Source organism: Pleurodeles waltl, chromosome 1_1, assembly GCF_031143425.1.
Source record: "Pleurodeles waltl isolate 20211129_DDA chromosome 1_1, aPleWal1.hap1.20221129, whole genome shotgun sequence".
NCBI classification, from domain to species: Eukaryota; Metazoa; Chordata; class Amphibia; order Caudata; family Salamandridae; genus Pleurodeles; species Pleurodeles waltl.
Window position 1 is genome coordinate 683,964,447 of NC_090436.1, and position 23,751 is coordinate 683,988,197.

The following is a 23,751-nucleotide window of genomic DNA, read 5'->3' on the forward strand; positions in this document are numbered from 1 at the left end:
TGTATACAGAATGAGTGTATCAGTTCTATGACTTGATGGGACTATGGTGGGTCCATACCTCATGTTTCAAGATTTAAGTAAACGTGTGACAGTGCCAATATGCAATATTTTTGGGGTAGCATGGCCATGCCAAACTGATTGCTGCATAGCAGAACAAGCTGGCCTAACTATCTATTCTTATGCTGATGACACTCAACTTATTTTTTCACTCTCCCCCAAAGAAACCTCCAACTCTCCCTCTTTGCAAATAGGATTATCTAAGATAGCCAACTGGATGCATTTTAATAAACTCAAACTTAATGGAGGAAAGACAGAACTCCTCATTTTTGGAAACAAAAAATCACTCTGGGGCCCCCAACATTGGCCCTCTGAGTTGGGTGTCCCCCCAATCCCTTCTCGTTCTGCACGTAACCTGGGCATCATTATTGATGACCAGTTGACTATGAAACAACAGGTGACCAAAGTAGCTTCTACCTGCTTTGCTATCCTGAAGTGGCTTCGTAAAATTCTCTGGATGCTTCCTGTGGCTGCTCAAAGAACCGTGGTCCAAGCGCTGGTTATTTCTAGACTGGACTACGGAAACGTGCTTTATTTGGGTGCGAATAAAGAAGTACTACACAAACTTCAAGTTGTTCAGAACTCTGCGGCCAGGCTTCTTTGCCAACTTCCCAGAATTGCTCCTACTTCTGGTGCACTTCGTGAACTACATTGGCTGAGAATTGAGAATCGCACCAAATTCAAAGCCCTATGCTATATGCATAGAATTAATATGGGCCTAGCTCCCAATTACCTTAAAATCTTGGTTCAACACTATCGGCCCTCTCGTTCACTTCGATCCTACAATCAACACAAATTCCAGGTGCCCAGAATCAGACGTGTCAAAATGGGGGGACGTTCTTTTGCCTTCCTAGCTCCCTCTCTTTGGAACTCTCTTCCTTCTTACTTACGGCATGAAAGGGTGTTCATTAGATTTCGTAAGGAGCTTAAGACATGGCTTTTTAACCAGTAATCGCCCAAGTTGATCTCTTGATCCTGCCTTTGTCTTGCATTGTCTTGGCGCCGGGAAACCTCCGGGTAGCTGTGCGCTATATAAATCCAATAAATAAATAAATAATAAATAAATTGCTGACCACTTCCACACTAGGTGATAGGTGTGAGAGGGTCTTTTTGATGTAGCGTCAGGACATATGTGATGTGTTGACACCACCTTTGAACTGCAGAAAGGGCATTGCTCCACCAGAGCATCATTAAATGTGACAGTCCTGTGGTACAAGGGACTTGTACATGTCACAATATGTGAGGGTGATGTGCATTGAATGTGTGGAGTGCTGCATGTTACATATATGTTGTTAAATGGTCATCTGTGGTTTCCTGTCCATGTGTGTGGAGTGTGGTGTATACTTTGTTTGTCCCAGATGTTTAGTATGTTGTATTTATGATGTTCTGTATGCTTGCATACCTACAAGTAGGCCATTGCCATATTGTTCATCCTGGAAACGTTGGTTGATTATTGTTTGTTGGAAGATGTATGCATCATGGACGCTGTCTGGATATTTTACAAGGATGTTTGTGAATATCCCACGATGGTCCACAATGGCCTAAACATTAATTTAATTTGTGTGTTTCCTGTCCCTGAAGAGGTGTTACGTTGCAGCAGGAGGGACACGTTGGAAGTGTGTGCAGTCCTTTGCACCAAGCACATGCGGGAACCCAGCAATGTGGTAAGATCCTTGTTTGGTGTCCTGCTGCAGTTGCTTGGTGTTGGGGAACAGGATGTGGTGGGGAGTGAGGCAGATGATGTCATCCAGTACAATAGGGAGGAAGGCAGAATAGGATGGTTGTGAGATCCTACTCACTTGTGCTGCAGTGGTCTGGAATGAGCCAGAGGCCAGCATGTGGAGCACAGCTAAGAGCTTGGTCATGGGTGATATGGTTGTTGGACTTTGCACTCTTACGGTGATGTCTGGAGCAATGTGGTGGAGCAGGCGTACAATGGACTCCCCCTTGAGACGGAAGAGTCTGATGACATCTTATTCCCTGAGGCCAAGGATGGATGTGTGCAGCTGGAATATTCTCTCCCTCCTTCTTTGCTGCCTTTGTGGCTGCTGTTGTGGTGGCTAAGGGTGCTGTGGTGGTGCTGGTGGCACTTGGCGATGTTAATGTTGTCATCACTTTGCATGGCCCTGCATGGCTTGGTAAATGTGGAGTAATACAAGGCAGTGCAAGTTGCTGCCTTTGGTTGCTCTGCGTTGCTCTGCCCCCAGGAGACGTTCCATCCATGGATTTTTGTGTATTCCCAGATTTACCATTAGTGGAAAAACCTGGGAATGCATCAAAATGCTATGCCTCCAGAGGGGAGGTGCAGCAGAGAGAAAATTGCCTATGTCTCCTATTTTTTTCCACTGCAGTACACCTGAAAAGAGGAAAAACGCCTCCAAGTATTGGTTTTGTGCAGAAAGGTGTGCCTTTCTGCACAAAAACAATCCTGCCTACAATGCAGGCGCCCTTGCAACATAGTGCAAGGGTGCCTGCAGAAGCAGAAGCACAGAGCAGGAATGTGCCTTATAATGTGAAATATGGTGCATTCCTGTGCTCTCCCATTCACACAGCGCAGCAAGGTGGTTTGCTGCATTGTGAGTATATTTGGTAAATATGCCCCTAAGTGTTCTGTCCCGGCCACTACTTTTCCTCTACCTGATAGGATAATGTGCATTCTGGTATGGACTGGGAATCGAAGTCTATTAAAACTTGATATGTTAAAATTCTGATGGTCTGAAGGTGGTTTGAGATGCTCAGACTTATTCTTAGACTACTCTGTGGCACAGACGCAGTATGCAGTTTATTGGTTTGAAGATGACACTAACTTGCAAAAGGTGCTCTTAGAAGGCGTATGTTAGGCCTGTCAGCCTTAGGATGGTTTTCCCCCAAACCTTTTGCTTTCCTTCTGCATGTTTTGCTGGTCTTAGGACTCTGGGCTCTTTACCATTGCTAACCTGTCAAAGTGCATTTGCTCCCTTCGTGAATTATGGTAACATTGTCTCATCCACAATTGGCACATTTAGGTATATTTACAAGCCCCCAGTGCCACTGGAGCTTCACTTTTTGTGGCGCTCCAGTGGTACTGTGCACTGCACAGTATTTACAACGCAGTTTTAAGCCACTTTTTGTGGCTTAACGCCACTTTGTAAATACGGCCCCTTCACACGCAGCACTTTGGAAGGAAGGGGAGTGCAATGGGTGTTAGTGTGGGCGTTCCTGAACTTGTACCTTTGTCCGGTCTGGAATGACCAGATATTCATAGTTGGCGCTTTACACCTATTAGCACTGTTTTTAATATAGTCTTTAAACCTCAATATTTATAGCTCTACTGTAGTTTTGGTCTTATTACAGTTATTAAAGGCTACTCTATTTTGTAACATTGTTGTGGGCTCATTGTATGGTGTGTTATCACTGTATTACTGATTGAAGTGTTACACAAATGCTTTACACATTGCCTCCAAGTTAAACCTGACTGCTCTGTGCCAAGCTACCCCAGGGGGGATCACAGGTTAATTTAGGGTTTGCTTGTGACTTCAACCTAGGGAGAACTGTGGTTGCTGTTTGACAAGGGTTTCACCCCCCTTAGCCAGTAACTGGGTTTCTTACAGCATGTATGGTCATTAAGCTCTACAGGAGTTTTTAATGATGGGGTGTGGGTTCCCAGTTAACTTCTCTACCTAATCAGGCTGATGTAGTGGCATAACAAAAGTCCCCCCAGCCCTTGCTGTGCTCTGGCTATTTAGCTCCTGAGTGCATCTGGAGGGGGCCCGTTCATGTACTTTGCCGATGGCAATACTATATCATAGAGTGGTAAGTAAAATCTTGAGGAGGTCTTCCTTTGCATTGGATATTCCCCTTTGGTACCTCTGCCCATTTCAGAATATGCTCAAAAATATGCCCTCTATTTAATGGGAGGAAGGTGATTGTGAAAAGTGGAAGAGTCTTGTTTATAATTAACAGGTTTATATTGTTCATACTGGAACATTTTGGAGACGGGTTGGGGCAGTTCTTGCACTTTACTATACATGCACCACTTATGATTTGGAGCTCCTTCCCTGGAGGTATCCAGGAAGATTTTGTTATGCAATGGCTGCTGGACATAGCTGGGTGTAGAAATTAGTAAGACATTTATATACAGCACTGGCGATTAAAAGGGGGAAAGACAGATAGGGTGAGAGGCTGCTAGAATACGGAATGCCCAGATGAGTGGACTGTTGTAGACTGGAAGAGAGCATGTAAACAGATTAAAAATATATTCCCAAATGCCAGTTTTAAATTCCTACAGTTCTTGCACAGGCCTGATCTGACACAGGGTAAGCTTGCTCTGTTCTATCTGGTGCGTCCTGCTAGGACTTCTGCATGCGGTAGATGTGGAAACCTCAGCTAATTTCTTGCATATGGTATGTAATCGCCCAAAGTTTATGATTTTCTGAGGAGGTGGGAGGAAATGATGCAGACTATAGGAGACCTGATAGTTTGGAAATGGAAAAACTAATAAATTGTTTCCTTTACATAATGCCAAAAAAAAGTGGGGCAAGAATTAGATCTGAATGTTGGCATTGGGGAGTGTTTTCATGAGGCACAGGTTTGCTGAACAAAGGGTGCCACACAGGGCACCAGGGGTGCTACTTAGAAGAAAGATCTAGTAGAAAGGGCATTAGCTCATGAGCAACACATGGAAGTGACAAGAAGAGATAATAAGATTGCAGAAGATCTTACATAGTGGATAGAGATGCTCTCTATGATTAAAAATCTACCAAACAATAGACTGCCTTAAACCATAACAAACAGAAGTTGAGAGTTTGGGTCTGTTGTGGCAGACTTCTTTACTGACTCAAAGGGTTGAATTGTAATGTTGATGGGAAGATGTCCTCTACTCCATGCTGCGTTAGCACTAGATTATTGGCTGATGTACTACAGTTTTCATTGTAAAATGTTATGTAAAGCTATGTTGGTGTTAAAAATCTCAACAAAACCAATTGCAAAAAAAATGTGTACTAAATTTATCATTTTAGTACAACTTAAAAAAACATAATAATTACAATTTGTGTTGACATTTAAAACCTTTGAAAGGAGAAATGTGTACATTAGGAGCCTTTAAAACCTTGCAGTTCTAAAAAAAGATTATGCGATGATTTAGAGAGAAAAAAGTAAAGAGTACCTATAGCACATTCCTCTGTGCCAGTGTGTGCATTATTCCAGCTAAACTAGGCTTCTGACACACTACATTACACCATGCTTTCAATAAGATATTCTTGACATTTTTCCATTTAGGTGCGATCACCTGACAAATCAATGACTATTAATAAATCAAGAAGTTTCTATTTCATTTGACAGTGTTGCACTTTTCCTGAAAAAAGCACAATTTGAAAAAAAGAGGAGAAACTTCACAAATTTGACTAGTTTTATCCTAAATATTTAACCAAAATAGTTAAACTTGCAGAAAGTAAAAAAATAACACAAACATACGTATTATATCCCTCGACTGAATGCCTTATGACCAACATTTTTTTGTGTCACAGTGTGGGTCATGATGCCTGATGATCTATGTTATGCCACACTCAAAGCTCCTGAGGGAACCTCAACAGCAACCAACATGGCTGTAGCGATCTCCCAATCTTATTAAATAATTTGAATGCAAATCCCATGATCTCAGGAGAACCTGAGGTGGTTTCAGAGGAAAGAGAGGAATGAGCCATGGGGGTCTTTGTCCACTTTGACCAACGGTCACAGATGTACAGCCAGAAGGTGGAAGGATCAGGCAGGGCCCTCTAATGCGGCTTTCTCATGGGGCATTTCATGGCTTCTTCTGGGATCTCCTGAGGTCTCAGCATTTATATCTTGATGGCACTTGACACTTATGCTGATATGGTTTTCATATTTTCTCTGAAATTAATCTGTCAATGCCTGGTTATTGTGTGCAGGACAGAAAGATTAATGGGAAGGCTCTTTTTAGCTATTTCTTTTCTTGACAGCTACAACATCCCGATCAGAAGAGTATTGCACTGCATTGGTGACACAATACTTAAGAGAATGAGGAAAATATGAAAATGTGAGGAGAAATTATAGTTCTTGAAACCATAGCTTCACCCCACATTCTTCTCTATGTTCATCTTCGTGGCTGCATTGAGTTGGAGAACTGATGCTGATAGCGTGTCCAGTCCTTATAAATTACTTATACTTGGACACGCCGGAGGTCGGACCGGGTTGAGCTCTCCTCATCCAAAGAATTGTCGGATCCCTCAAATCAATAATCAATAACCAATTATAATCAATAACCAATACACAATTAGCAATCAAACAACAAATTAATTAAACAGAAAATCAGTAATTAGACACACCATGACCTTTCAGTCATGAATAACCACACCTGTTTATTAAAGGTTAATGAGTTTATTTCCCTATATTAACAAAGCTAATACAATATAAGTAAGTCTCAAAATCAAATGATATACGTATACGAACATTACTAGCTGTCCATAATGACCGAAGAAACGCAATCTACGCAAAATCTGGATTATAATGCACTCGGTTATAGTAATGCAAATCACTAATAAAAGTAACTGAATTTGACGAATTGCATACATTGGTCAGCATAACAAGATTTAAATTCAGCATGGTGCATCAAATGAATACCTCAACTAACCTCTGATTAGCATTGGCATGTGGGGCTTCATGCAAAAGAATTTAATCAACATAAATTTAGAAAACTTCTAGCTTAGGCTCTGTCAACATAAGCAGTTGGTACCTAAGAAGGAAAATACAATGAATAATACATTTATCCATTCATAATTACCAAATACAATCAGCATTCAAGGTAAGTCTTCGTCTTTCAGGTACCGGTTCAATCAGCATGGGGCAGATTTCAAAGGGGCAAAGTTTAAGTCAAGTTTTCCTTGCAGCAGCAAGGAAAAGGGGCCAAAAGTTATTTCATGGGCAAGACGGGGTAAAGTTAAAATTAAAGTCTCTAGGGTGAGAATTCTTTAAAGTCTCTCTCTCTCTCTGGGATAGAGAAAAAGCATAAAAGTGTCATTAAAATGGCATCTTGAATCTGGCTTCAAAATTGCATCAAAGAAAATGGCTGGCTTCTCTTTGTCCGGTGAGTATAAGTAAGAAAACGTTCCAAATCCTTCAGGGTCTTCCATTGGAGGGTCCATAGGGTGATTTCTCTTTGACCAATGAATAGTGTCTTTCTCTTAATACTCATTTATGCATAAGGTGTCCTTGGAGTTTTGGAGCACAAGTAGCAAAAAAGTTTGCCAATTATTTCTGTATCAGTGTCTTTATTGTCTGCACCTGCAGAAACTGACCTTGCTTCAAAGGGGATGAAAATTGCCTAGCACGAAACCTTGAGATAAGTGTATTAGTCATTCTACTGGAAAAATACAGCTTTAAAGATATAAGACATGTCTTTGTTAATACAAGTGAAAACTACGCAGTTAAAATTGAGACCAGGCAACTAGGCCAAAGCCTCTGCTAAATTTAAGCTAAGCATATAACTGTTTTTAACTAGAAAATCATAAAATACATCTGCAATTATGACGGATTACTACAATTATCGATTCTTCATGATTAATCAAGCTCGTTTATACTAATGGCGAACTACTAGTGGGCACATTTACTACACACATTATTTTTCTTCACTAAAATCACATTACCTTATACGATTTTGTTACATGATATATGAATGTTTATTAGCCTTTCTTCTTCTGCTTCATCAATCCCTCCTGTGATGACTAATTATGTCATCACATTAAATCTTCCATCACAAATTTTATTTCATTAAAATTCTGTTTTAGTAATTTGGCACTTCAGTCAGTTCCCTTTTTCTTTTTATTCCCTTTGATTTTTCCCTGTATATTTCTACCATTTTATTCTGTTCTTTCTTTTCTCTTCTCCTCTTGTCTCTTGATTTCAATATTTTAATAGCTTTCCATATTCCCCAAATGCCTATTAAGCAAATTAATATGATTAATATTACTTTTACTATTTTCAGTAACAATCCGTTCCAAATGTTGCTGAGCCAATTTCCCACAGAAGCAAATCCTTTTCCAACCTTTTCCCATACTCCTGGTTCTTTCAATTCTTTCAAATTTGTTAGTTAAATTTGTAAGCATATTTCTAATTTGTCCACTGTTGTCTGGTATATATGAACAACAGTGACGTGCACTAAGCATTTTGCAAACGCCGCCATTCTTTGCTAAAAGAATGTCTAAAGCAAGCCGATTTTGAAGAGTCATAGCTCTTTCTGCAGCAAGTTCAGTATCCAACAGGATCATTGCTCCTGAGAATTTTGTCAGCATGTTATCCACAATAGTAGACAACTTTCGGATTTTGATTGAATTCAATATAACTCCCACTGAAGGAATCATTGCTCCAGATATATCTCCTACCACACCAGAAGCTGTCTCCCTTTTCTGAATACGATGTAATTCAGACAGCTTTGGAAATGTATTTAAGTCGTCTAGTTGATATATCTTTGGAAATACTATTTCCAAATAACATCTCCCATACCATCCCTTTGGAAGACGATAATAGGCATTGAGTCCACAAATATAATATACTCCTGGAGTAGCTGGATCTAGGCCATTTAACATGAACGTCCATTTACTCTGGAATAAAAACACATGTTTACATTCACTCGTTCCTACAAAGATTGTGTCATAGTATGATTTAGGTCTATATATACAAAGTTTCCCTATGTGTATTGCATCTAAAGCTAATTTCCCTTGTGTCTTTATTGCGGCAAAAGCATAGCTATCTACAGATGTCCTGTGTAATTCTTTTTCTAATTTTTCTTTTACCATTTTCCTTCTATCTTCAGTGTGATCTAAAAAGCTTTTGTCTACTGGTGAAAGCAAGCATGTAAGGTTTTCTTTATGAGCGTGAACTGTGGAAAAAGGTGATAATGGTTCAAAGAAACCCCTAACTAATTTTATAAAATAATCTCTTGCTACTTTACTTAAGTACTCAATTATAGGGACATATGAGAATACGACACCATGATTGGAATAGAAGTATTGAATATACTCCTGGCCATAAAATCTGGTTATTAACAAGCTACATGTTATTCCATACGTAAGAGGCATGCTATGATATGTCACCCCTTCTATTACTAAGGTAGGTATTTGTGTGCACACATAACAATCTTTCGCGTCCATTGTCTCAGAAATACTCATTCAGTAAGCGATAGAAAACATTAGAAGAAAGTTCTTTCTTGTCGTGTAAATATTTTTCGTCTTGTTCAAGTTTCTTCAAAGGAGTTAATTCAGTAGTAGTTTTAAGAGTTGAAGCATCATTCGCGTCTCTTTCATTCCCTCCACGCATTCCAAGAATTATTGCCATAATTATTAGTATGCATGCAATTATTAGACCTATACACATGTATTTACAATATTTCATTTTATGTCCTTGTGCAGTAGTGCCTGGCATGATCTATATAGAATCAGAAAGCTGAAGTCACGTTATCAAATCAAATTTGCAGATATATATACATATATGAACGAGGTCAAAGTTCACATGGTTTTCTTTAGCAGCTTAGGGGGTCATTACAACATTGGCGGTAAAAGCCGCTTACCGCCGTGCAGAAGACCGCCAATACACCGCTGCGGCCGTGGAATTCCACCACAGCTATTATGACACACATCTCGGAATCCGCCGAAATTCAGACACCCACACAAGTCCGCCACACCAAAGGTCAGTGATAAACTGGCAAAAACAAATCCTCCACCGTCACGCCAACAGAAACACGCCCATGCTATCACGACCCACGAATCCACATCTTTCAACCGCGGTATTCCATTGGCGGTACACACCACCGAGCTCAAAATACACACACATCACCAAAACACCGCCACATTGGACAATTCAAAATACACACACCTGATACACATACAAACACCACTCCCACACACCCAACACAATATAAAACACACACCCACATCACCCACAAACAGCTACAACCAAAAATTAGAGACAAAGGCGACAGAGAGAGCACAGCAATAGACAACCCCACCACACAGAGGCTCACAACGCCATCACCCACACAACATCCACGCACAAAACACCCCACACCACTACACATCACCACACTCATCACCACGTACACCACCCCACAAATCACCTACACCACCCAATGACACGCCAAAGACACCCCAGGTTTTCGGAGGAGGAGTTCAGGGTCATGGTGGAGGAAATCGTACGGGTAGAGCCACAGCTATTTGGAGCACAGGTGCAGCACACCTCTATAGCTAGGAAGATGGAGCTATGGCGAAGAATCGTGGACAGGGTCAACGCAGTGGGACAGCGCCCAAGAAATCAGGAGTACATCAGGAAGAGGTGGAACGACCTACGGGGGAAGGTGCGTTCCGTGGTCTCCAAGCACAACATCGCGGTTCAGCGGACTGGCGGCGGACCCCCACCTCCTCCCCAACAACTAACAACATGGGAGGAGCAGGTCTTGACCATTATGCAACCTGAGGGCCTCGGAGGAGTCGGTGGAGGAATGGACACTGGTAAGTCAAATCTTAACTATCATATCCTCCACCCTACCTGCATGCTATCACACACCCCCACCCTCACCCCCTCCCCTATCACTCCAACTCCTCACTAATGTACTAATAACACGAACCACACATCCCAACACCAAGCCCTGCATGACACAACAAAGCATGGACACCCATCACTAAAGCATGCCCACTGCACATACCCATAACAACCCCTAACCATTATCACACAAGCCCCCACACAGGAATGCTAGCACTGAGGTACACGCTCACCCCCCCATTGCACACCATGACACACACAGATGCAATAATCATGCTTTTATACTCCTGCAGGACCACTACCTAACGTCACCAGACAGGAGGGTCCAGACATCTCTACCCCACCCACAGAAGAGGCCCACAGTGATGACAGCAGCTCTGGCCAACTGGATCCAGATGACCAGCCCGGACCATCGTGGGCCTCGGGACAGTCGGTTCCTCTCGCACAGGCACAGCCCAACACTGACCTTCCATCCTCTGGTAACACCAGCACAGCACCCACCCAGCGGGCCCATACCTCCGTCCCCAGGACACGTCAATCAGCTGTGTGTCCACCACTACAGGGAACCCAGGAGAACCCACCACCCCAACAACAACAGGGACCTGGGGGCAGTGGTAGTGGGCACACGGTCCAGGGGACAGAGGCCCAGAAACACAGGGGAACTGGGAGGGCTGCTGTGCGACAGGGGGCGGACAGGCCAAGGGAACCCACTCTCCACAAGGCCCTCTACTCCATCATGGGAGCATACAACCACTCCCAGGAGACAATGGCTACGGTCCTGGCCAAGTTACAGGAGACCCGACGCCTGCAGGAGGAACAGTATTTGGGGTTCAGGGAGGAACTCAGAACCATCAGCTCCGCCCTGGGCACCATCTTAGGGGTGCTGAAGGACATAGAGAACACCATGAGGGACACCGTGGCACTCCAAGGGGCCCCTGACACTAGCCTGGACGATGAACTGCCCACCATCTCTGCCGGCGCTAGTGGACAGGACGCCCCGCCACAGGACCACCACACCAGCACCCCACCCCCTGCAGACGGAGAACCACCCCGCAAGCGGTCCCTGAGATCCAGGAACAGGACAGAGCACGATGGCAAGACCCCTGCCAAGAAATGAGACCACCCTGATTGTCATCCCACTGTCCCACTTTGTAACCCTGTCCATATTGGAACTGCCCCAGCTCCACTTCCTATGCCCATATGGGCAGTGCACCTGTGAGACTAATAGACTGGACTCTGCCATGGACATTACTCCACCATCACCCATCACCATTTTACCACCCCCTCCAATAATTAGCACTTCAATAAACACCCTTGAACCACAAAACAATCTGGAGTCAGTCTGTGATTTTGAAAATGTGTATTAGCTATGACAATGACAAAATCCGTTCTCAATAGTAATGTCAACATAACTATGTCACACATCACAAGTCCATGAAGGATGCAAGCAGATGACACACGTTGGTAACCACACCTGTGAAACCGTAATGGAAATGTACAACTCAGTTACCAAATACTGATTGAAATTGACAGACAGGATAGAGGTAGAAGTGTGAAAGTAAATGTATTAGTAAAGAAAGTGTTCTCACCTGTGTGTCACCGGAAATATTGCTGTATGACTGAGTCCCTGTTGTCAATGTCTTCTTCCTCTGCTTCCTCCTCATCACTGTCCACAGGCTCCACAGCTGCCACAACACCATCATCTGGACCATCCTCCTGCAGAAAAAGCACCTGGCGTCGCAAAGCAAGATTGTGAAGCATAGACCAGGCGATGATGATCTGGCACACCTTCCTTGGTGAGTAGAATAGGGAACCACCTGTCATATGGAGGCACCTGAACGTGGCCTTCAGGAGGCCGAAGGTGCGTTCGATCACCCTCCTAGTCCGCCCATGGGCCTCATTGTAGCGTTCCTCTGCCCTGGTCCTGGGATTCCTCAATGGGGTCAATAGCCATGACAGGTTGGAGTAACCAGAGTCCCCTAATAGCCACACCCAGTGCCTCTGGAGTTGACCCATCACATAAGGGATGCTGCTATTCCGCAGGATGTAGGCGTCATGCACTGAGCCAGGGAACGTAGAATTTACCTGTGAGATGTACTGGTCTGCCAAACATACCATCTGTACATTCATCGAATGATAACTCTTCCGGTTCCTGTACACCTGTTCACTCCTGTGGGGGGGGACCAGAGCTACATGGGTCCCATCAATGGAACCTATGATGTTAGGGATATGTCCTAGGGCATGGAAGTCCCTTTAACTGTAGCCAAATCCTCCACCTGAGGGAAAACGATGTAGCTCCTCATGTGTTTCAGCAGGGCAGACAACACTCTGGACAACACGTTGGAAAACATAGGCTGGGACATCCCTGATGCCATGGCCACTGTTGTTTGAAATGACCCACTTGCTAGGAAATGGAGCACTGATAGCACCTGCACTTGAGGGGGGATTCCTGTGGGATGGCGGATTGGTGACATAAGGTCTGGCTCCAACTGGGTACACAGTTCCTGGATTGTGGCACGGTCAAACCTGTAGGTGATGATTAAATGTCGCTTCTCCATTGTCAACAGGTCCACCAGCGGTCGGTACACCGGAGGATTCCGCCATCTCCTCACATGTCCCAGCTGACGGTGCATAGGAAGGACAACAGCAACCACAGAGTCAAGCAATTCAGAGGTATGTACCCACAGCTACACAGAACACAAAACAAAATCCAAAAAGTTGTCTGTATGTGTGTTGAGTCCAGGCCTAGGTATGTGTGACGCAGTTGAAAATGAAGCCATGTGGGCCCCTGAAATGGCAGATGCCTGACCTCTAAAGTGGGACAATGGGATGTGAGGTAACTGCGCTGGCGTTGTACACCGTCGCGGTAGGCTGTCGTAGACCGCAGCGCAATGCTACATTGGTTAACATTGGACTCTATGGGTCCCAGGAGCCAATGACGAAGTGCGCCGGCAGTGATGATACGCACCGCCGCGGACGTCACCGCCACGGACGTCACCACCATTTTCTATCTGTTCAATCACCCAATATCTGATCTTCGACAGGAGAGGACCTACACTGCAAGTGCTGCTGTGACCTCGGTCTGGAAGAGACAATGGCACGTGCGTCTGGGGAAAGGGCCCCTGCCTTCACTGCACAGGAGTTGGAGAAGCTTGTGGACGGGGTCCTCCCCCAGTACACACTACTCTACGGTCCTCCAGACCAACAGGTGTGTACATAGGGTGCAAGTTATATGGACTATGCCTGGGTGGAGAGGGCTGGATGTAAGAAGGAAGGGGGCAGAGTTCTGCGAGCATGAAGGAGTGTGAATGAATGTGCCACATTGCAAGGGCAGGGATGTGGGCCACTCACTTCGACGGTGCAGTTGGTAATGACTTCGCTTCTTCCCCTGTACATGTCATGTAGGTCAGCGCCCACCAGAAGAAGGATATTTGGCGTGCCATCGCCAAGGACGTCCGGACCCTGGGGGTCCACCAGAGACGGAGCACCCACTGCTGTAAAAGATGGGAGGACATTCGCCGCTGGAGCAAGAAGACGGCGGAGGCTCAGCTGGGGATGGCCTCCCAACGTGGGAGGGGTGCCCGTCGCACCATGACCCCCCTGATGTTCCGGATCCTGGCGGAGGCCTACCCTGAGTTGGATGGGCGCATTAGGGCATCACAGGAGACACAAGGGGGTGAGTACACTCTCATTCTGCTGACTTTGCGCGCAGTGGAGGGGTCTGGGTGGGGGAGGAGGGCTGTGGGTTTCCCTAGGCCAGGGCGAGTTCCGTAGGCTAGGCCCCTCCGTAATGGAGGCCATGTGCCACTCCACCCCACCTCTGTAGAGTGCCAAGTACAGGTATACACGCCCCTGTGTCATCTATGTGTGCAGATGTCTACCATAGCCATGTAGGCCATATCCCAGGAACTGCATGTGTAGAGCCCAAGAGCGCAGCGTAGTGCAGGGGGCTGCTGTGTCTGTATTGTCTGCCAACGGTAGCGGTAAGCCATGCACTCAACCTGTCTTTCATCTGTTTCCCCAACCCTTTTTGTGCTCTCCCTGTTCTTTTGTGCATCAGCATCATCAGGCGGAGGTACAGTGGCACCGGAGCACGAGGGGGCTGCATCCCACATGGCCATGGAAGGCCACACCACGGACTCAGAATACACCAGTGGGACGGAGGGCGAGGGGAGCTTCACGGCGGTCACCGGATCAGCAACCAGCGACACAGACTTGTCCTCCGATGGGAGCTCCCTTGTGGTGGCGGCACCATCTGTGCCCCCCACTTCTACAGGTACAGCCGCCACCGCCCCTACCAGCACCGCTCTCCCAGCAGTCCCTCAGCCATCGCCCCGTGCCCGCTCACCCAGGAAGGTGGGCATCACCTTCGCCCCAGGCACCTCAGCCCCTGCCCCTGTCACCCCTGCTGCACTCAGTGAGGAGGCCATTGACCTCCTCAGGTCACTCACTGTTGGGCAGTCTAGCATTGTGAATGCCATCCAGGGTGTAGAAAGGGAGTTGCAACACACTAATACATTCCTGGAGGGCATTCATTCTGGTCAGGCTGCCCATCATCGAACCCTGCAATCTCTGGCATCAGAACTGATGGCAGCCATTGTCCCTGTGTCTAGCTTCCTCCCTCCAACTTCCTCCACCCAGACCCAATCCCCTTTACCTCAGCCTATCCCAAGCACACCATCAGACCAGCCTGCACACACCTCAACACACAAGGGCAGTTCAGGCAAACAGAGGCACCACACATCCCACAGGCACTCGCACAACCATCACCCACATACAGACACAGCAACATCCACTGCCTCCACTGTGTCCCCCTCCTCGTCATCTCCCTCCTCCCTCCCAGTCTCGTCTACACTCTCACCTGCATGCACTACCACTACAGCCACTAGGACTCGTACCAGAACACCCAGCACCACACCCCGCTCACCTGCACTCACCACCCCCACTACCATTTACACGTCCCCTGTGTCCTCTCCCAGTGTCTCTGTGATGCCCCCTCCCAAAGTACACAAACGTGGGCACACACACACCCAACATCCATCCACCTCACGACAGTCTCCAGAACATGCACCTGCACCCAAATCATCAAAAGGTACACCTCCTACAACCACCTCCTCTTCCTCCACTCCCAGACCCCCTCCAGCTACCCGTCCCAGTGTTCGTCAGAAACTTTTCCTGAGCAACATTGACCTCTTTCCCACCCCCCCTCCAATTCATAGGTCCCGTAGTAGCGCCTCAGCCAAAAAATGTCCGGCACCAGTGGTGCCTGTTAGAGGTATGTGGAGTGCACCGGGCACCAGGGCAGCCAGTGTGACACGGAGCCAAAGCTCAGCCAGTCCCCCCCCTGTGAAGCACCAGAAGTTGGACAGTGCCCGACGGGAGAGGGTGAAGACTCCTGCTGGCAAAGCCGCTCACAAGGGTCCCGGGGGGAGTGTCGAGTCAGCTGTGACTCCTCCCAAGGTGGGGAAGGGGCAGAAGAAAGCGCCAATGTCTGGGAAGAGCAGCACAGCGGAAAAGGCCGCCATCATCCCCGCTGCCCAGGACGCCGCCGCCAGCCCCATCGTCACTGGTCAGGAGACCACTGCCAGAGTCAGTGCCCAGGAGGGCAGCACAATCGTCACTGGTCAGGAGACCACCGCCAGAGTCAGTGCCCAGGAGGGCAGCACAATCGTCACTGGTCAGGAGACAACCGCCAGAGTCAGTGCCCATGAGGGCAGCCAAATCGTCACTGGTCAGGAGACCTCTGCCAGAGTCAGTGCCCAGGAGGGCAGCACAATCATCACTGGTCAGGAGACCACCGCCAGAGTCGGTGCCCAGGAGGGCCCCGGCAGCCACAGCCCCGCTGGGCAATAAGGGACCGCCATGGCACACACCGCTGCACAGGTCAGAGACAGCAAAGTCAAGCACCGCTGAACAGGGCAAAGACCGCCATGGCAAGCACCGCTGAACAGGGCAAGCACAGCTGAACAGGGCAAAGACCGCCATGGCAAGCACCGCTGAACAGGGCAAGCACCGCCAACTCAAGCATCGCTAGCCCATGTGCGGCAGGGGCAGTGACGGAACTGGGAGCGTCACGGGGAGAGTGAAGCACTTTGGGCACCAGTCCCCCTCCAGAACCAGTGGAGAACAGCATCCACTACCTGAGTCCTTAACAGGATGAAGCACTCTGGGCACCAGTCCCCCTCCAGGACCAGTGGAGACTGTTATCCACTTGAGAGTCTGTGGCTTTGCACTCCTCAGGATGGTACAGTGGGCAAACCACCCACTGCAAAGACTTGTGAGACTGTGGCTTTGCACTCCCCAGGATGGTACAGTGGGCAAACCACCCACTGCAAAGACTTGTGAGACTGTGGCTTTGCACTCCCCAGGATGGTACAGTGGGCAAACCACCCACTGCAAAGACTTGTGTGACTGTGGCTTTGCACTCCCCAGGATGGTACAGTGGGCAAACCACCCACTGCAAAGACTTGTGAGACTGTGGCTTTGCACTCCCCAGGACACATCAATGGGCATGGAGCCCCGTCGTGGATCTGGTGTGGTGCTGTCATCCGGCTGAGGTGCCCCCCTTCCCTTCCCCCTGAGGTGCCTGTTGTATTTCTATCTGATGCCCCTGCAGTGTTCTTTCCGTTTCTGGACAGGAATCGTTTGTGGGCCTCGCCAAATGCATTTTGGGCCCAGTGGTCCACGGACATTGAATGGTGCATACCTGCACTACTAATCGTGATGTATATTTTTGGAATGTGTATATATTTCTGTATATTAGCTTACTGTATTTTGATACATTACAATGGTTGTACTCATTTCCTTTTGTCTTTGCATTCTTCCGGGGGGTTTGGGGGTTGTTACTGTGATGTTTGGAAATGCATTGGTGTGTGTGTGTTGTAGTGTGCGAGGGTCGGGGTGGGGGTGGGGGTGTTGCGTGTGTGTGTCCCTGACTTTTGCCTCCCCCCTCCACTATGTCGTAGGTGCAGTACTCACTGTTGTCTCTGGCGCCGGAGTTGCTGATGTTCGTAGAGGAGCAGGAACACTATCGCAGGGAGTATTTGGAGTTCCGGCTCCATGGTGCCCTCCTTCCTCGTGGAGTGTGTTAAGGTGAGCGTTTTCCCATTGAAATGGCTGTTTCTGCCGTGTTTTTATCCACGGTGAATCCGCCCCGGCAAAGGTGGTGGATTGGCCTGTTGTAATACTGTGGGCGGTACTTTGTCTTCCGCCTGTCTGTTGGCGGTGACCGCCGCGCTGCTTGTCTGTACCGCCGTGGCGGTCGGACTGTTAAAGTGGCTGTCTATATTGGCAGTTTACGCCACGGTCATAATTTCCTTTTTTTTCCACCAGCCTGTTTGCGGTATTACTGCCACTTTAACACTGTCCGCCAGGGTTGTAATGAACCCTTAGTCTCTTATTTGTTTAGCAGCTTTCTCTCAAAATCGTTTCAAAGTCAATCAGGTTATCAATGTCTTATTCGGTAATGTTCATGAAATTTCACTTTTCAAGTACCAATGTGTTGTTCTGCTTCTTCGTTTTCAAGACTAAGAGATAGAAATTCGTCTGACCAATCGTTAGTGGCTGTGTATGCCCATTCTGGACCAGAATATCTTCTGCTCGGTATTCTTTTCCTTTTCAATTTTGCATCTCCTTTCGATTCCCTTTCGCTTATGTCTTATTCTTTAGCTGTGTCTTTTTCTCCACTCGATGTGGTTACGATAGACACTTCCTTTCTTTTCTCCTTCAATTTTGGCCATTTGTTTTCGTTCAATGTTTCTTTAATCTGTGATATGCTTTGTCTCCGTTTCGCGTTGTTTTCACCTGATGGACCTGCAACCGGTTCTGGAAGAATTGGAAAAATTTCATTTTGCTCAGTCTTGTCTCCTTCGCCTGGGAGATCAGTCAGGTCTTCTCCTTCTTTTCCTGTATTGTCTGCTTCTGGGAAAGCCCTCCTCTTATTAGGCTCTCCTGCTTCTTTACCTGAGATAGGATCTTTGTCACCTCCTGAGGCTTCTTCTCCGTTGTCCTCAGAAGGATCGACTTCGTCTTCCTCAGAGAATTTTCTTCTGTTTCAATTTCTTCTTGTTCGCTTTCAGGCTCTCTTCATTCTGTTTCAGTGTCTGCTACTTTCCTGTCAACTGTTGGTAATTTCAGTGCTTCAATTTCCTCTTCTGTGGGACATGTTACCCTTTTCGTGTGACTGGCGTGAATCCAGTTGGGAACTCCCGCACACTTCACAGCGGTGGTAGTTGTCAGAATCACTTGAAAAGGTGCTTTCCAACAGGGTTCCAAGCATGACTTCCTCACGTGCTTCTTTATCACCACCCCGTCACCTGCTTTCAGGGCGTGTCCTGGACCTTGGATTGGTGGCAAGGTGGTTGCCTCCACCTGGTGAGAGAAAGAGTGGACCACATCAACCAGACCTTTGCAGTAGTCCAATACCATATCATCTGTAATATTTACAAGAGCATTTGCAGGAACTGCTGGAAGTCTCATGGGTCTGCCCATGAAAATTTCATGCGGTGATAGTCCAGTTTTTCTATCAGGTGTGTTTCTCATTGATATTAACACCAAGGGCAACGCGTCAGGCCATTTCAAATTTGTGGATACCCATATTTTCGCCATTCTTGATTTCAGCGTGCCATTCATTTGCTCCACTAGTCCTGATGCTTCAGGGCGATAGCTACAATGCAATTTTTGCTCAATGTTCAATGCTGCACATAGTAATTTGATTACTTCGTTATTGAAGTGATTTCCCCTATCTGATTCTAAAGAGATCGGGAATCCGAAATGTGGTATTAGTTCTCTAAAGAGTAGTTTTGCAACTGTAAGACTGTCATTTCTGCGTGTAGGGTATGCTTCAATCCAGTGACTAAAAATACACACAATCACCAACACATATTTCAAGCCTGCATGCATAGGCATCTCAATGAAATCCATTTGCATCCTGCTAAATGGCCCACCTGCTCTTTCAATGTGGCTCATATTTACTACGGTTCCCTTTCCTGCGTTCATTTGTTGGCAAATGACACAACAATGGCAAACTGCTTCAGCAACTTGGCGAAATTTGGGATTAAACCAATCCATTTTGAATAATCTAATCATGGCATCCCTTCCAAGGTGGGATTGTCCATGATATAATCTGGCTAATTGCGTCAAAAGACTGTCTGGCAAAACCAATCTCCCTTCACTTGAAACCCATAAATCGTCTGGTTTCTTTACGCATTGTAATTTACTCCATGAGAGTTTTTCATCCTTACTAACATTATTTTGTAGGAATTTTAATTCTTCTATTGTGTCTACAACTTTTAGAGCAAAGGCTTCACTTGGTTCAAGTTCTGGTTCATTTATCAAATTCCAATAGTCTCTGAGCAATATACAGTTCAATGCGCAAAACCTTGCGACTTGATCCGCATATCCATTTCCCAAAGAAACAAAGTCTTGTGATTTCGAGTGTGCACTGCATTTTACCACTGCTACTTCTCCTGGTAACTGGATAGCATGTAACAACTCTCGTATTCTTTGGATAGCATGTAACAACTCTTGTATTCTTTCACCATTTTTCACTGGTGATCCTGAAGAGGTCATTAAGCCTCTTTGTGACCACAATTGTCCAAAATCATGCACTATTCCAAATCCGTACTGACTGTCAGTGTAAATGGTGACTTTCATTAATGCGGAAAGTTGGCAAGCTCTATTAAGGGCTACTAGTTCCGCTACTCGTGCAGAGTAAACCCCCTGAAGCCAAGACGCTTCTAGAACACCAGTTATTGTGCACACAGCATATCCTGCTTTCAATATTCCTAGTGCATCTCTCAAACATGAACCATCAACAAAAATAATTTGATCATTTTCTTCCAATCGAGTATTTTCATATCAGGTCTTGGTTTAGTACAAAATTCAGTCACCTGAAGACAACCGTGCTCGATGTCTTCGGCGTTTACAATTTCAACATTTTCACTGGGAAAAAAAGTTGCTGGGTTCAACGTAGTGCACCTTTTCAGCTGCAAATTAGGTGATCCCAAAATTAATGTCTCGTACCTTTTAAGCCTAGCACCAGTCATGTGCTGTGTTCGGGAACTTGTCAAAAGTATTTCGACTGAGTGAGGGACCATAACTATTAAGGGATGTCCCATTACTATTCCCTCACTCTGATTTAAGCTTATACCAACTGCTGCTACAGCACGCAAGCATCCTGGTAAGGCTGCTGTGACTGGATCCAACGTAGCTGAAAAATATGCTACTGGTCTATTTACGGAACCATGGGCTTGAGTCAAGACAGACAAGGAACATGCATCACGTTCATGACAAAACAATGTGAACGGCTTTGTGTAATCAGGCATACCTAAAGCTGGAGCTCTGCACATGCATTCCTTTAATTCAACAAAGGCATCCATTTCATCTCTTTTTAACACTATTTCATCCTGTGCATCCTTCTGGGTCAGTTTCAGTAAAGGTTTGGCTAGAGTCGAGAAATTGGGAATCCATTGGCGACAGTAGCTCACCATTCCCAAAAACTTTCTCACCTCTTTTCTCGTTTTGGGTGGACTCATTTGAAGTACACTCGTTATTCTTTCTTTCATGATTCCTATCGACCCTTTTTCTATTTGGTGACCCAAATATTTCACTTTCTTCTGGCAGAATTGCAATTTGTGTCCATTCCTTCCCAAATGGTTCAGTAGGGCAATAGTGTCAACTGTACAGTCATTTTCTGTTTTGGATGCAATCAGTAGATTGTCAATATACTGTACTAAGGTTGATTCAAAAGGTAATTCAAATTATTCCAGATTTTTCTTTGAAACCTGTTTGAAAATTGATGGTGACTCCGAAAACCCTTGAGGAATTCGACACCAACTGTAGAGTCTGTCCAGGAATTTGAAGCAAAAAAGAAATTGGTTGTCCTCATGAAGAGGCACAGAAAAGAATGCTTGTGACAAATCAATAACTGAGAACCACTCTGCCTCACAGGGAATTTGAAACATTATTACAGCTGGATTTGGTACTACAGGACAACATTTGACTATGATGTCATTTATTTTTTTAAAATCTTGAACAATTCGGACCTTTCCACTTGGTTTTATTAGTCCCATGATTGGCGAATTACATGGACTACTTAGTACTTCTTTCAGTACTCCCTGTTTCACAAACTCGTCAATGAGTTGGGCGACTTTCATGAGAGTGTCTTGTGACAAATGGTATTGCGGAGTCTGAGGAAAATTTACATTAGGTTTTACAGTCACTTTCACTGGTTCTGCTCCTTTGACCAATCCTACTTCTTTCCCTGTCATATCCCACACTTCCTTTCCAACTGTTTCTTGTAGATCAGCTGGGATATCTGCTTCAGTGAACATAGGATTAAGAGTAATCAGGGGATACTCTTCATCGACAGTTTCCATTTCGTCTTCTTCTAAACTGTCCTCTTCTTCTTCATCACTGTTTGTCTGAAGTTTAATTCCATTATGTGAGCACATAATCGAGCATCCTAATTTGCATAATAAATCTCTCCCTAACAGTAATATTGGACTTGAGTCACACACCACAAATTTGTGCAACCCTTGAAAGCTACCAATTTTGACTTGCACTGGATCTGTAATTGGGTTTGTCAAATACCTATTTGCTACTCCCACTACTTGAACTGTTCTCCCTGAAAGTGGCAAATTTGGTACTTCGATGCTTCTAACTGTGGAGCGTGTAGCTCCTATGTCAACCAAAAATGAAACACTGTGACCCATAACTCTTCCTTCCACATAAGGTCCCTTTTGATCAACTTCCAAAGATGCTGCAAGCATACAATTTCCCTCCTCATCTGAACTTTCACTCTCCCATACATTGTTTATTCCATTCTCATTGTGTAACGGGAATTGGTGTACTGTGTCATTTTGATTCATTCCTTGACCTGTTACCTGTTGAGGAAGCATCACTTGTTGCTGATTCATTGGTTCTAAGGGTGCTTGCATTTGCTGATTAGGTACCAAAGGAAACTGCTGTTGCATTGGCTGCAACTGTGCCATTTGTACATGGGGCATTTGCACCTGCTGTTGTTGTATGGGTTGTAGACCCTGCATCTGGTTTACATTATTTTGGAAATTTGGATTTGGACCTCCCAATTTCGGTCCTCTCATACTCTGAAATGTATTGACATCATTGTTTTGCTGACCTACACCTTCCTGCACCAACATTGGGCACTCCCGTTTCCAATGTCCGACGATTCCGCACGTGTGACATGGCATCACCTTCTTCATTGCCTGTATACCATTAGGAATCACAACATTATTTAAATCAGGACCATTATTCATAAAACCTCCTCAGCCTCTGCCTCTCATCTGTGGCTGAAACATAGCATTTCCCTGCTGTTGCTGCTGCGGCAACTGTTGTTGGAAACCTTGCAAACCTGACTGAGCTGCTTTAATCTGCATCACCATCACTTTCTCTTTCAACCTTTTCTGCTTTGTCTCAATCTCGTCACTGCACTATTTTGCATAGTTCTACACTTCATCGATCGATTTTGACTGCCAACAAATCAAATGCATTTTAATCATCTGGCTGATTTCGGGTCTCAATCCTTCCACAAATCTGAATACAAAATGGAGCATGTCCTTTGCCTCAATCGTTTCCGTACCTCAACTAACCTCTGATTAGCATTGGCATGTGGGGCTTCATGCATAAGAATTTAATCAATATAAATTTAGAAAACTTCTAGCTTAGGCTCTGTCAAAATAAGCAGTTGGTACCTAAGAAGGAAAATACAATGAATATTACATTTATCCTTTCCTAATTACCAAATACAATCAGCATTCAAGGTAAGTCTTCGTCCTTCAGGTAACGGTTCAATCAGCATGGGGCAGATTTCAAAGGGACAAAGTTTAAGTCAAGTTTTCCTTGCAGCAGCAAGGAAAAGGGGCCAAAAGTTATTTCATGGGCAAGACGGGGTAAAGTTAAAATGAAAGTCTCTAGGGTGAGAATTCTTTAAAGTCTCTCTCTCCCTCTGGGATAGAGAAAAAGCATCAAAGTGTCATTAAAATGGCGTCTTGAATCTGGCTTTAAAATGGCATCAAAGAAAATGGCTGGCTTCTCTTTGTCCGGTGAGTATAAGTAAGAAAACGTTCCAAATCCTTCAGGGTCTTCCATTGGAGGGTCCATAGGTTGGTTTCTCTTTGACCAATGAATAGTGTCTTTCTCTTAGTA